Source organism: Nomascus leucogenys, chromosome 8 (assembly GCF_006542625.1).
Source record: "Nomascus leucogenys isolate Asia chromosome 8, Asia_NLE_v1, whole genome shotgun sequence".
Lineage (NCBI taxonomy): Eukaryota > Metazoa > Chordata > Mammalia > Primates > Hylobatidae > Nomascus > Nomascus leucogenys.
The window spans coordinates 90,681,819-90,696,796 of NC_044388.1; positions in this window are offsets into that span (position 1 = coordinate 90,681,819).

The window sequence follows — 14,978 nt, forward strand, 5'->3', positions numbered from 1 at the left end:
TACCCAAATCTCATCTGGATTTGTAATCTAAATTGTCATCCCCACGTCGGGGGAGGGACCTGGTGGGAGGTCATTAAGTCATGGGGGTGGTTCCCCCATGCTGTTCTCCTGATAGCGAGTGAGTTCTCACGAGATCTGATGGTTTTATGAGTGGCAGTTGCTCCTGCTCTCTTCTCTTTTACCTGCTGCCATGTAAGATAAGTCTGCTTCCCCTTCTGCCACGATTGTAAGTTTCCTGAGGCCTCCCAAGTCATGCAGAACTGTGAGTCAGTTAAACCTCTTTTCTTTATAAGTTACCTGGTCTTGGGTATTTCTTTATAGCGGTGTAAAAACAGACTAATACGGATAGCAACACAGGTATTTCCAAATTAATGTACTTTATATAATATGCTCTGGCAAACACATATCAGGTACTGACTACTTATAAGTTGATGCTTGATTATTTCACCCATAGCACTAAATGTGTATATATTCAAATTGGAGAAAATACTTAAAATCTTTGCATAAAGAAACTGCCTTCTGTTTGGGGTGGTTTACCATTCAAGCAAGTATGGTGTGATTTACTTTCTTCTCCTTGGATCTGGGAGGGGAGATGGGCCAACAGGCTTCTGTATTAATTTCTGGTTCAGGTAGGGAATAACGAAATCTTGACCTGATGCACTGGGCTAAGACAAGTGGGTGGATTTTTACTCTGGTGATTTCACAGTGCATAAGTTCTGGGGTCCGAGTACCTGGGTGGGACGCTGGCCTTCCTAACTTAATGCATGACCTTGGCCATAGCCATTAACCCCTCTAATTCTCAGTTTCCTTAACTTTAAAATAGAAATAATAATAGGGTTGGTGTGAGGAGTAAATTAGACCAGCCATGGAAAGCTGTAAATGTAGTGCCTGCTAGAGAGGCAGCACTCAATAAATTTTGCTTATTATTATCTGGTGTGGAGAGTGAAGGATTAGCTTTCACACCTGTGGATGTGAAATTAGGGAATTCAATTTAGGTTTTCAAAAGTTTTATTTTGTTTATTTTTATTTTTAATTAATTTATTTTTTTGAGACAGAGTCTCGCTCAGTCACCCAGGCTGGAGTGCGGTGACTCTATCTCCGCTCACTGCAAGCTCCACCTCCTGAGTTAACGCCATTCTCCTGCCTCAGCCTCCCGAGTAGCTGGGACTGCAGGCGCCCGCCATCACGCCCAGCTAATTTCTGTTTTTTTTTTGTATTTTTTTTTAGTAGAGACGGGGTTTCACCATGTCAGTCAGGATGGTCACGATCTCCTGACCTTGTGATCCACCCGCCTCGGCCTTCCAAAGTGCTGGGATTACAGGCGTGAGCCACCACGCCCAGCCTTGTTTTTTAATAAAGTCTCGGTCTGTTGCCCAGGCTAGAGTGCAGTGACATGAACTCGGCTCACTGCAGTCTCGACCTCTTGGGCTCAAGCCATCCTCCCACCTCAGCCTCCCCAGTAGCTGGAACCACAGGCACACACCACCACGCCAGGCTAATTTTTAAATTTCGTAGACAGGGGGTCTTGCCCTGTTGCCTAGGCTAGTCTCAAACTCCTGTGCTCAAGCAATCTTCCCACCTCTGCCTCCCAAAGTGGTGGGATTACAGGCTGAGCCACTGTGTCTGGCCCAAAACTTTATTTTGAAATAATTACAAATTCACAGAAAGTTACAGAGGCAACTTTGTAACTTTCTCTCTTCAGAGAGAAACAAAGAGGGTAACTTTGTAACTTTCTCTCTGCAGACAGTTCCCATGAACCCATCGCCCAGCCTCCTCCAATGTTAACATCTTGCCTTACTATATTACAAGATCAAAATCGGAAATTAACATTGGCCCAATCTACAGAGCTTACTCAAAGTTCAGTCGTTATTCAAGTACTCATTTGTGTGTGTGTGTGTATGTGTATAGCTGCATGAAATTTTATTACATGTGTAGCTTCGTGTAACTACCACCACAATGAAGATACTTAACCGTGCCATCACCACAAGATTCCTTCCTGCTTCCTCTTTATAGCCACACCCACCCCCTCTCCCCAACATCTCTAAACCCTGGAAACCACTAACCTGTTCTACATTCTATAATTGTCATTTCATGAATATTACATAAATGGACACATGCAGTATATATGTATGTTTTTGAGGTTGGCTTTTCTCGGCACAACTTCCTTGTTCCTCATATACATGAGGAACACGTATCAATAGTTAGCTCCTTTTTTATTGCTGAGTAGTAATCCATAGTAATGCATGTACCAAAGATGTTTGACCATTCGCCCATTGAAAGATATTTGGATGGTTTGCAGTTTTTGGCTATTACAAATAAAGCTACTGAGAACATTTGTGTACTAGTTTCTGGTGAAAATGTTTTCATTTCTGTATGATAAATGCCCAGTTTACTATACAATTGTTGGATTGTATGGTCAATCCATTTTCAGTTTTAAAAGAAACTGCCATATTATTTTCCAGAGTGACTGTACCATTTTACATTTCCATGAACAATATACGAGTAATCACATTTCTCTGAATCCTCTCCAGGGTTTTTTTTTTTTCGCTATTTTTTACTTTTGTCATTCTTATACCTTGAGTTCAGGAGGTTGAGCCTGCATTGAGCCATGATTGTACCACTGCACTCCAGCATGGGTGACAGAGCAAGACCCGGTCTCAAAAAAAAAAAAAAAAAATTTCACTGTATGGATATATCACATTTTGTGTATTCATTCGTCTGTTGACAAATGTTTAGGTTGTTTTCATATTTTGGCTCTATTTTCACATTATGCTGCTATGAATATTTGTGTGCAAGTTTTTGTGTGGACGGATATTTTTATTTCTCTGGACTATATACCTAGAAGTGAAATTGCTAAGTCATATGATAATTCTATGTTTAACATTTTGAGGAATTGCCAAACTTTTTCCAAAGGTGCTGCACCATTCTGCAGTGCTGCCAGCAATGTGTGAAGGTTCCAGTCTTTTCACGTCCTTGATGACACTTTATATTGTCTGTCTTTTAAATTTCAGCCTAGTGTGTTTTAAGTGCTATCTCATTGTGGTTTTGATTTGTATTTTCTTAATGACTAATGATGTTGAGCATCGTTTTATGTGTGTATTGGCCATTTTCATATCCTGTTAAGAGAAATGTTTATTCGGATCCTTTGCCCTTTAAGAAATTGAGTTATTTGTCTTTCTAGTGTTGAGTTTTAAGAGTTTTAAAAATATATTCTGTGTACTAGACCTTTGTCAGATCTATGGATTGCAAATACGTCTTGCATTTTGTGGGTTGTCTTTTCATTTGCTTAATAGTTATAGTGTCCTTTGAAGCAAAAAGTTTTAAATTTTGATGTTAGATTTATCTTTTTGTTTCTTTTGATGCTTGTGCTTTTGGTGTTACATCTAACAAACCAATTGTCTAACCCAAGGTCATAAAGATTTATTTACTCCTGTCTTCTTTTTTTTTTGAGATGGAGTCTCACTTTGTTGCCCAGGTTGGAGTGCAGTGGCATGATCTTGGCTCACTGCAACCTCCACCTTCTGGGTTCAAGCGATTCTTCCACCTTAGCCTGCCAAGTAGCTGGGATTACAGGTGCACACCACCACGCCTGGCTAATTTTGTGTATCTTTATTAGAGACAAGGTTTCACCATGTTGGTCAGGCTCTTCTTGAACTCCCGACTTCAGGTTATCTACCTGCCTTGGCCTCCCAGAGAGCTGGGATTACAGGCATGAGCCACCACACCTGGCCTAATTTACTCCTATGTCTTATTCTAAGAATTGTACAGCTTTAGCTCTTACATGTAGGTGTATCATCCATTTTGAGTTAATTTTTGTATATGGCGTGAGGTGGGATGCAACTTCATTGTTTTGCATGGAGCTAACTAGTTGTCCCAGCACCATTTGTTGAAAAGAATTCTTTCCCCTATAAAATGGCCGTTGTACTCCCTGATCATAAATGTAAGAATTTAAATTTAGTTCTGAGCATGTTGCATTTGGCTCTAAAGGATACTCAAATGGAGTTTTCCAGAAAGATTAAAGGAGATATTGAGTGTGATAGATTGAACTGTTGTCCCCAATTCTTTATCCCTGCCTATGGTTATACCTTTGCCATGGCCTCATCGTGGACAGTATGTGTTTCCATGCTTTTGATTTTGGATTTGACTAAGTAGCTTTGGCCAATGTCTTGTGGGCAGAAGAATAGTATTAGAGTCCTGAGCTTATGCCTTAAAGTTCCCCTGTGCTGCCAATTACGATCTGCTCTTCTGCCAGTGCCAAGAAAAAGTATGCCCCCACTAACCTATTAGTCCCTGGAGGACAATGAGAAACATAGATCATTCATTCCACGCAAGCACCCAGCTAGGTCCAGCATTGACGCTCATGCTACTCACAGATAAGAACGTGAGGAAAACCGACTGTTGTCCTGAATTTTTGGGTGGTTTGTTACACAGAGTGGTTAAGTGAGATACAGGGCGCAAGATCTCTTTCTATCTAAGAAGTACTGTCCATATGAGAGGGAGGACAGATCACTCACTCCCCTTTCTTCTTTTTTAAAAAACTTTTATTTTAGGTTCAGGGGTACATGTGCAGGTTTGTTATGTAGGTAAACTCATGTCTTGGGGGTTTGGCGGACAGATTATTTCATCACCCAGGTGATAAGCATAGTACCTGATAGGTATTTTTTCTGATCCTCTCCCTCTCCCCACCCTCCACTCTCAAGTAGGCCCCAGTGTCTATTGTTCCCTTCTTTATGTCCATGTATACTCGTTATTTAGCTCCCACTTATAAGTGAGAGCATGCAGTATTTGGTTTTCTGTTGCTGCATTCATTTGTTAAGGATAATGTTCTCCAGCTCCATCCATGTTCCTGCAAAGGACATGATCATATTCTTTTTCATGGTTGCATAGTATTTCATCATGCATATGTATCACATTTTCTTTATCCAGGCTACCACTGATGGACATTTAGGTTGATTCATGTTTTTGCTATTGCAAATAGTGCTGCAATGAACATAGATGTGCATGTGTCTTTATGATAGAATGATTTATGTTCCTTTGGGTATATACCCAGTGATGGGATTGCTGGGTTGAATGGTAGTTCTGTTTTTAGTTCTTTGAGGAATCACCACACTTTTCCATGATGGTTGAATGAATTTATTTCATTCCACCTCTGTTTGTGAACAAGAGCTCTAATCAATCAGAGATCTTGAGACATTTGCTAGGTGAAGGCATTAGTGAAATATTTTCCTGCAGTGTGGGGCCCAGTCCCCGATGAGAAGTAGGGAAATTTAAGGCCAAACATGGACATGACATTCCATAGCACTGGTTCACACCATGAAGGAATGACTCGCTTTTCAGTCCTTTCAATTACCTAAATTTAGCTGGATGCTACCCACTCAGTAATACCCCCAAACAGTTGCTGACCTCCCTCACAATAAAAAGAACAGCAGGCAGGCTCTGAGGCTTTGGCAGGTGATGGCATCAGGCTAGAATTTAAGCTCATAGTTTTGTTTTTGTTATGTTTATTTTTGTGTTGATCTTTTCTATTTATGGTAGTGATATGTACTTTTGTTTTAATGTAAAAGAATAATATGGTTTAAAGGAAAATATTAAGGAAATAAGAGTAGAGGTAGTAGAGTCACAGTGATGTGTGAATAAATGGGGTTTAGAAAACACTCTTTTGAGGTACATCATTGTGTTAGGGTTCTCCAGAAAAACAGAACGACTAGGATCCTGCTTTCCTCTCTTTCTCTCTCTCTCTCTCTCTCTCAGTGTCTCTCTTGGTGCCTCTCTCTCTCTCTCTCAGTGTCTCTCTCTCTCTCTCAGTGTCTCTCTCTCTCTCTCGGTGTCTCTCTGTCTCTCTCTCGGTGTCTCTCTCTCAGTGTCTCTCTCTGTCCGGTGTCTCTCTCTCGGTGTCTCTCTCTCTCGGTGTCTCTCGGTCTCCGGTGTCTCTCTGTCTCTCGGTCTCTCGGTGTCTCTTCTCTCTCTCGGTGTCTCTCAGTGTCTCTTTCTCAGTGTCTCTCTCTCAGTGTCTCTCTCTCGGTGTCTCTCTCTCGGTGTCTCTGTCTGTCTCTCTCTGTCTCTCTGTCTCTCTGTCTGTCTCTCTGTCTGTCTGTCTCTCTCTCTCTCTCTCTCTGCCTCTGTCTCTCCTTCCCTCCCTCCCTCCCTCTCTCCCTCCCTTTCCCTCCCTCCCCTCCTTCCCCTTCCCTCTCCTCCCTCCCTCTTTCAGTCTCTCTCTCTCTCTCTCTCTCTCTCGACCTCTCTCTGTTCTTCTCTCTCCATCTGTATGTATGTCTTATCATCTACAAGCTGGAAAGCCAATGGTGTACAATGTGGCATAAGTCCGAAGGCCTGAGGACTGTAAGTACTGAGGGCAGGTGAAGATGGATGTCCAAGTTAAGGCAGTCAGGCAGGGAGAGATTGACTCCTCCCTTCCTCTGCCTTTTTGTTCTGTTCAGGCCTCCAACAGATTGGATGCTGCCCACCCCCATGGAGGAGGGCAAACCAGTTTACTTAGTCCATTGATTCAAAGGCTGATCTGTTCCAGACATACCCAGAAATAATGTTTAACCAGATAGCTGAACATTTCATGATCCTGTCAAGTTGACTTATCCAATTAACTATCACAGCCATTGTATCCGTGACCTATACAATAAATGTTATGGGATGGTTTTTTGTTTCCCTCCTAAGAAGCTGCGGGAGGGCATCATTATGGATGTAAACTCGTCACTTGTCCATGGTTTTTGAGCTGGAAATTTGGTTTATTCTTTCAAACTATTTCAGATTCTTGATTTCCAAGAATCCTAGCCCCTAAGCTCTCTTCAAAGCCCTGAGGTGATTGTCACAAACAAAACCCCTCTGTGGCTCTTACATAATTGATACTTATAGACCTTCTGGAAAAAAAATCATCCTCTGTAATGTAATTTCCTGTTCTAAAAATAGGCTTGACTTTTGGATTTCTGCTTAATAAAAATATATTTTTCGATTACACTGGAGACAGAGAAAAAAATTTCCAGTATCAGTTTGAGGCTTGTGAGAAAATGGAGAGAAGACAAGTTTCACTGCTCTTGTTGAAGGCTTTGTATTAAAATTTTGCCACAGTGGCTGAGTTCTGAGTGTGGTGGGGCTGGGGAGGAAGGAAGAGTGAACACTGTCACCAGTCATTTAAGATGTCATTTATTACTCAGATCTGACCCCAAATGCGAAGGCTGCAGCAGGGAGATGAAGCGGGCATCGCTGTACACGTTTGTGGTTAAGGAGCGCATCTCTGAAATTCTATGGTTTCTCTGAGTAATCACTGAATCATCTCTTTATTACAGTGAAACTTCACAGTGCCATTATTTGCTGTGGAGCGGAGCTAGAGAGCATCACTCTGAGCCTTCTTGGGCAGCATTGGAAAGGGCTTAGGTTCTGAAAAGGTGGTGCTTGTCCCTTTCCAAGGTTCTCTCCCCCACTAGATGGCCCATGGAACAGTGTTACAGTGCAGGTCATCTCTCAGGAGCATCTGGTGGGCATTCCTCTTGGTGCTGTGTTTTGTGCTTCCCTTTTGGAAGAGAAGGAGGAAGGAGCCGCCGCAGTGTAGGGCAGCATGTAATTCAGAGTCAATATGGCTTCCCTTTCCTTCCACACATGCTTTCTTCTTGTCACCAAGTCATCTGGAATGTCCATGGCCAAACATACTACCCACCCCTAGTTGGATTCAGACTTCTGCCTTTCCCATGCAGGACAAATCACTTTCCTTCTCTGAGTCTCATTTGTTCATCTTTAAAATGGCACCCACAATTCCCACCTTGCTCCAGGCAAAAAGAGCTGGCATGTATGAAGTTACATTTTGAACTGCACGGTGTACTGTATCTTGGAAAGACTTCTGTGCCTTCCCCGATGACACACTGTGCTGCCTTTCGGTAGCCACCCACCTCTCTATGCTTTTGTGCTCATGAAGCTCAAAAGCTTCTTCATGGATTCTATACTGAGCCTTATAACTGATTTCAAGACAGTGTGCTAATTTTCAGAGATATGGAAGAGGTTTTTATTTTCCTTTCCTTTTTTTTTTTGTTTGTTTTGAGACAGGGTATTGCTCAGTTGCCTAGGCTGAAGTGCAGTGGCACTACTGTGGCTCACTGCAGTCTCTTCTTCCCTGGCTCAAGTGGTCCTCCCACCTCAGCCACCTGGGTAGCTGGAACTAAAGGCATGCACCACCACACTCGGCTAATTTTTTCTGTTTTTTTGTAGAGACGGAGTCTCACTATGGTGCCTAGGCTGGTCTCTAACTCTGGGACTCAAGCAATTCTCCCACCTCAGCCTCCCAAAGTGCTGGGATTACAGGCTTGAGCCACTGCGCCTGGCCGGAGGAGATTATTTCTTAAGATTGTTCTGATGAAACCGTAAAAAGTGAAATCAACATTCTCAGAAACCAACAAAATAAGATACATCTTCTGGCTTTGGCAGGGATGTGGGAAACTTACAGGAAAAATTATGGGTTTGCCAATGAAAATCACCTAGACACTGTGGGTTAAGGAATCTGTGGGACCACCTTGCCCAAATATAGGCAGGAATCGTTTTATTGATTGATTGATTGATTTTTGAGCCTGAGTCTCCTGTCGCCCAGACTGGAGCTCAATGATGTGATCTTGGCTCACTGCAACCTCCACCCTTGGGGTTCAAGCGATTCTACTGCCTCAGCCTGCTGAGTAGCTGGGATTACAGGTGCCTGCCACCATGCCTGGCTACTTTTTGTATTTTTAGTAGAGACAGGGTTTCACCATATTGGTCAGGCTGGTCTCAAACTCCTGACCTCAAGTGATCCGCCCAGTTCGGCCTCCCAAAGTGCTGGGATTACAGGTGTGAGCCACTGTGCCTGACTGGCAGGAATCATTTTAAGGAGAGTAAGCATAATATAATAACATTTGTGATGTTAGCTATATGTAAGACACCGTGCCAAGTGCTTTGCTGTGGAGACAACGATCTAAGATGAAATCCCAGCTCACCATATGGTAGCTGTGTGACCTTGGATGACTTATGTGGCTTCTCTGAGCTTCAGTGTCCATGCCTGTAAGTGGCATCGTAATGCCTAATGGCTTTTTGAGGATTCATTGAAACATTGAATTCAAAGTTTTAGGTACAGAGTAAACACTCAATACCTGATGTTGCTGTATTTGTTGTTATAATTCATGCATTTCTTACAAAATTCAGGACAGTCATGAATTTTGTGGCAGATAGAGCATTCTGAGGGCCCTGGGCTTCAGTGCTATTTTAAATTTTTTTTTTTCCTCAAGGGGAGAGATAAATACTTGAGATTTAGAGTAAGAGTAAGAGGATTCTTGAGTTGTAAATTACATAAATCTGATTTATCAAATATAAAGTGGGAAGTTTCTTTCATTGCAGAACCATAAAGCTTTATAGGACTTTTAGAAAGTGGTAATTAGACTCTGAGTAAAGGTTTCTTTCTTCTTTATAAAGTACACATATGGGCTATGTAATTTGATGGTGGTAAATTAAAATGTAGTTTTCTCTATTCCTACTCCAAACAGGACCATATAAATGTTGCCTGGCTGGATTTTTGACTATCTGACCACTCCCTTTCCATATCTTTTTGGGTCTCTGCTTCCTTAGATGGAGTCCCAAGCAGGAGTTGAGCAACATCATCGGATCTTTGTTCTCTGACCTCTACTGGGTGCCTGAGGGTTATAGCTAGAGGCCTTAATGGACTAGATGCCTGCCCCAGACAGCTGCTTCTATGTAACTTGAAAAGCAGCAAGAGCGAGCCCAGGCCGATCTTTTGTCAACACAAGTTTCTGCTAGGTGTTGGCCTTTTTGTTCACTAAATACCTTCAGACTGAAGGGGCAGTGTCACCTAGGTGTGTAAATAGGTACATCTTTGCTAGCATCTGATGGAAGGCCAACCCCTTCAAAATCTTCACTGTGATTTCTAGCAGAGGAAAGAGCCAGGAGGAGCTTAAGAGCCCATGCAGACTAACTCTCCCTTGCTCCCACTGTATAGATAGGAACACTGAGGTCCCCCAGAAGGAAACATTTTGCCCACGGTCACAAGTTGAGTCCCTGGTTGAGCTGCGGTATGGACCTAGGTCTGTTTGATCCCAAACCTGTCTGCACTTGCAGCAAGACTTCTAATTGTTTCTCAGTTTCCTTTCTCCACTTCTCCCTTAATAATAGAACTTGCAATTTGTGGCTGGAAATGTAACTGTCTGGAATAAAGACCAATATTTTCCAATCTTCTCTGCAGTGGAGGCAGCTGTGAGACTGAGTTCTTGCCAATGACAAATAACTGATAGCATCCTATGTGACTTCTGGAAACATTCTTTTGTCCTTCCTCCTTCCTGCTAGCTGGAATGTAGAGGCGATTTATTGCCACAATAATGCTTCGTAATAAATACAAAACCTCAGTGGCTTATGGCAATGCCTATTTCTTGCTCTTGTGCCCGGGATTGCCAGCCAGTTCTGCTGAAATTGGTTGGGGTTGGTCATACATCTGGGGAGCTGGCTGGCTACTGGATGGTCTATAATGAGCATGGCTGGGACAACTGGGTGACTTGACCCTGGTTCATGTCTCTCATCTTCCAGCAGGCTGGCTTATGCCCGTGGAAGAGGCTACGAGGGATAAATAGGAACATGCTAGTAATTTTTCTTGCCTCTGTTTGTGTCATGTTCTCTGATTTTCTGCTGGCTAAAACATGACACATGGCTAGGGCCCAGAGACAGAGTAGGAGGACACCTCACTTTTATATCTATGTCATGAGTGTAAGGTAGAAGGAAAGTTGGGGCCTTAATGGGTCCAATCTATTGTTGATGGATGACTGAATGAATGGAGGGATGGATGGAAAGGCGGCAACAAAAGGCAGAAAGGGGAGGAAGTTCTCTTGACCATGTCCAGTACAAGGGGAAAGTAAGCACTAGAGAGCAGTTCCCATGGCTCTGCTGTTCCCTGAGACCCTCCTGGCTTGGAGACTGCCCATGGCACACGGGGGTGCTTGGAGCTTGTGGGGTGTTTATTTGATGACTTGCTTCTCTGTTGGGGAACCTTTGCTTCTGAGTGAGTCATTGCGAAAGGCTTCTTAAGCTTCACTTTCAGGTTGGGAAAAGTCTATTCTGGAGATGAGAAGCCTTTTCAGAGGTCCTGAGCTTATAACATGAAAACAGTTGTGCTGTGGCCTGAGAACTGAACTGAGAAGCAAGGGACATGTGTTTCAGTCCCGCCTCTGCCAACTCAGGAAAAAAACAAAAGCAAACCAAGAACAAAACACATCAGAAGTAGGAATCTCTCTTGGGCAATTTCTAAGTACTATAGAACTTGTCAGCAAGACAGAAGGCTAAGGAAAATTTTTTGTTGTTGTTGTTGTATTTTGAGACAAAGTCTTGCCCTGTCACCCAGTCTGGAGTGCAGTGGCATGAGCTTGGCTCACTGCAACCTCTGCCTCCCGGTCTCAAGCCATCCTCCTGCCTCAGCCTCCTGAGTAGCTGGGATTAAAGGCACCCACCACCACGCCTGGCTGATTTTTTTTTTTTTTGGTACTTTTAGTAGAGACGGGGTTTTACCATGTTGATCAGGCTGGTCTTGAACTCCTGACCTCAAGTGATCCACCCACCTCAGCCTCCCAAACTGCTGGGATTACAGGTGTTAGCCACCGTGCTTGGCCAGAAAAAGTTTTAAGAATACATTTTTTTTTTTTTTTTTTTTTTTTTGAGACAGTCTTGATCTGTTGCCCAGGCTCTGGAGTGCAGTGGCACGATCTTGGCTCACTGCATTTTGATCCAGGCTTCATGGTTCTTTGAACTTCTGATAATATATTTTTTAAATAAGATACAAATTTTAAAGGAGATAAAACTAAGGTTGATAATTGAGTTTTCCTTTTTTTTTTTTTTTTTCGATTCAAGAGCAGGTACTGTTTATTAACTGACCAGATTAGAAAAATAATCATGGTCAACATCTTCATTTACTCTTCTAAGAGGGCTGTTGATCTGGTCCTCCGTGTTGTCAGCATTTCCACCTTCTACAAAATGGGTGGTCTTTTTCTTCATTCCACCTTCCGGAGAGGATGGTTTAGAGGGCCACAGGAAGTTATTTGCTTATTTGAAGCATTTTCCAACAGTATAGATCTCATGAATCAGATCCTCCGTGCAGATGATACCATATTTACCAAAAGATCGAGCAATCAAAGTGTTATCTGTCAAAGCAATTCGCTTCTTACTGATTTTGCCCTAACCACGCTTACAGATTAGTTCATTTACTGACTTCAGATTCAGGTACCCACATGCAATATATGGTTCTATAATCCTCAGCATGTTAACTGAAGATTTGTTGAGCTTCACAAAGTTCCCATTGAAGATTTTATTTATTTATTTATTTAGAGATGGAGTCTGGCTCTGTCGCCCAGGCTGGAGTGCAGTGGTGCAATCTCGGCTCATTGCAAGCTCCACCTCCCGGGTTCACGCCATTCTCCTGCCTCAGCCTCCTGAGTAGTTGGGATTACAGGCGTGTACCACCACACCTGGCTAAATTTGGTATTTTTAATAGACAGCGTTTCGCCATGTTGGTGAGGCTGGTCTCGAACTCCTGACCTCAGATGATCTACCCGTGTCGGCCTCCCAAACTGTTGGGATTATAGGTGTGAGCCACTGCACCTGGCAGGATCTACATTTTTATCAGTTCTGGAAGAGACAGGATTTTGCCCTAATTAGGTTTGCCATTTCACCCAGTAGAAGGCAGAGAACTAAATCCCAGGAGCTTTGGAGGTCCCTTCCTGCTCTGACTTTGGGTGGTTTTGCAAGGTTCACTCCCAGAGAAAGGGAAAGGTCCCATTATCACATGGTGGTGTGAATCGGAAAAAAACAACAGCAAAAAACAACTCCCACCATCCCCCAACTTTTACTATCTCTGGGGCCTCTTCTGAATCTCTCTGCAGAGAGAGATTAGGGATGCCCCGAAATTGAGATTGTGGTCGAGGACTGAGACCAAGTTGTTCACAACATGGTTATATAATGGATGCTCAGTCATATCAGGACTCAGAAGATGTGAAGGGCCCCGCCCTGCAAGCTGTTTGAAGGTCATGATGGCTTCGCAGTGATGGGAAACAAGGCCAGTGTCTCTGTTTGTGGGTTCCCTGCACCAAGGGTATATAATTCACTGGGGCTCTTCCCACCATGGCCTGGCCATCTCTCCACCCACCCACCCACCACCTGACTCCTGGAGAATGGGGGGAAGCTTTTATACTTAATTTTTTTTTTTGTCTTCTCCTCTTTTTCTGTGTTTTCTTCAAATTTGTTATAAGGGGGCAGCTTGGCATAGGAAATGTGGTAGTGGCCTGAGGCCTTGGGGCTGAAAGAGCCCAGGGTCTGAAATCATCAGAATTGTCTCCAGATGAATTGAATCTGAGATGGAAAGCAGCATATGACTCATCGTGGGTAAGAAGCCACAGTCTTTTTTGTATGATTGTAACCCCTGGCCAAGTGAAAGCGGAATGACCGCTGTCACTTCTTTGGGGTCACACAACTACTCAGGAGGGTGAGAGAAAATGATGTCTATGAAGCACCTGCTATGGGACAGGCATTCTATCTAAACCTGTCCCATTTAAACCTGACAATGCACAGTGAGGGAGATGTGAGTACCACACCTGTTTTGTAGATGTGGCTCAAGGAAGGTAAATAACACATCTTAGGGGAGAGGTCTATGGTAATCACTCTCCCTAGACCATAGAGAATGAATTATCCCTTGGTACCCTCCATTTTTCAGTCCCTCTGCCTTAAAAAGTGTGTGCTATAGAAGGGAAGGTGTCATGTCCACTCAGCTGAGTGTCTTTAGGAAAATCCCCTTTCCTCTCTGGTCTATTTCTGCTTCTGTAAAATAAAGTCTTTGGTATGAGGTCTTTTTGTGCTCAAGGATTCTATATTTCATGCCCACTTCTTACTGCTCACGTTCATTTTCCCTAGCTCCACAATAGGCCATATCACTTCCTGGAAAGTTCTGTCCATTCCCATGCTCCCATGGACAACTGAGAGTGAGGACGTAAGGTGATTGGGATAAGATCTTGATATTGTAGGAAAAATGGTGAATGACTTTGAAATTCACCGAAAAGATGACGGGGTGTCTTCATCAGAAAACTAGGTGTTTCTATGGGGCCTCTGGGCCTTTCGTTGCCTTTGAACTGTTTCAGAACTGTAAGTTGTAGATGACTGAGAGTGATGCAAATGGTTCTTGTCCGTAGATATGCAAATACATTTTCTGGTGGTAATACAATTGTCTTACCACATCTCCTGTGGAATAAACCAGTTTTGTATCTTTATTCATTTCAGTATTTCTTGCTTGTGTATATGTGGTTCTTGGAATTATCCTTGCAACTAGATGTGACGTCCTGCTAGTTCTCTCACAAATTAATGAGCTAAATCATTGATATGCAATTCTTTGACATTTCAATGAGTGTTATGATTATGTGCTCTTCTAGCAATTATCCTTTAACGGTATATAGGTAAGTATAATCCAATTCTATTTGGCATTTGTTGGTGGGTAAAGGGTGATGGTGGGCTATATGAACATAAACCTTCCTATATATTTCAGCCTGGAGGCTGCTTTTCTGGCCCAAACCGTTTTTCATGACATGCTCCCTCCCAGCAGGCTTCCTATGGCTTCTGCTTATCCTGTGCGCTGCCATCGCTCTGGGATCCCAGGCTTCTCTCTCTGCATTTCCTGGAGGGGAATCCATTCTCCCCAGCTCCCTACTTCTAAGCTACCCGAGAAGCTTTGCTAGCTTACTACCTACATCTGTGTTCAGATTTGACTTATCATCATTTGGGGGCAATAAATACCTACCGTGGGGCAGTGATAAGGGTTCAGCTATGTTGCACGTGTCTGAGGTTACCAACCTGCAGTCATTCCAGGTACTAATGGGTGCCTGTGCCTACTCCATCTTCATTTATGAGAGTGGGACTCTCCCAACACCTGGCAAGGTGGTGGAATCCTCTACTACTTGGAAACGAAATATGGGCCT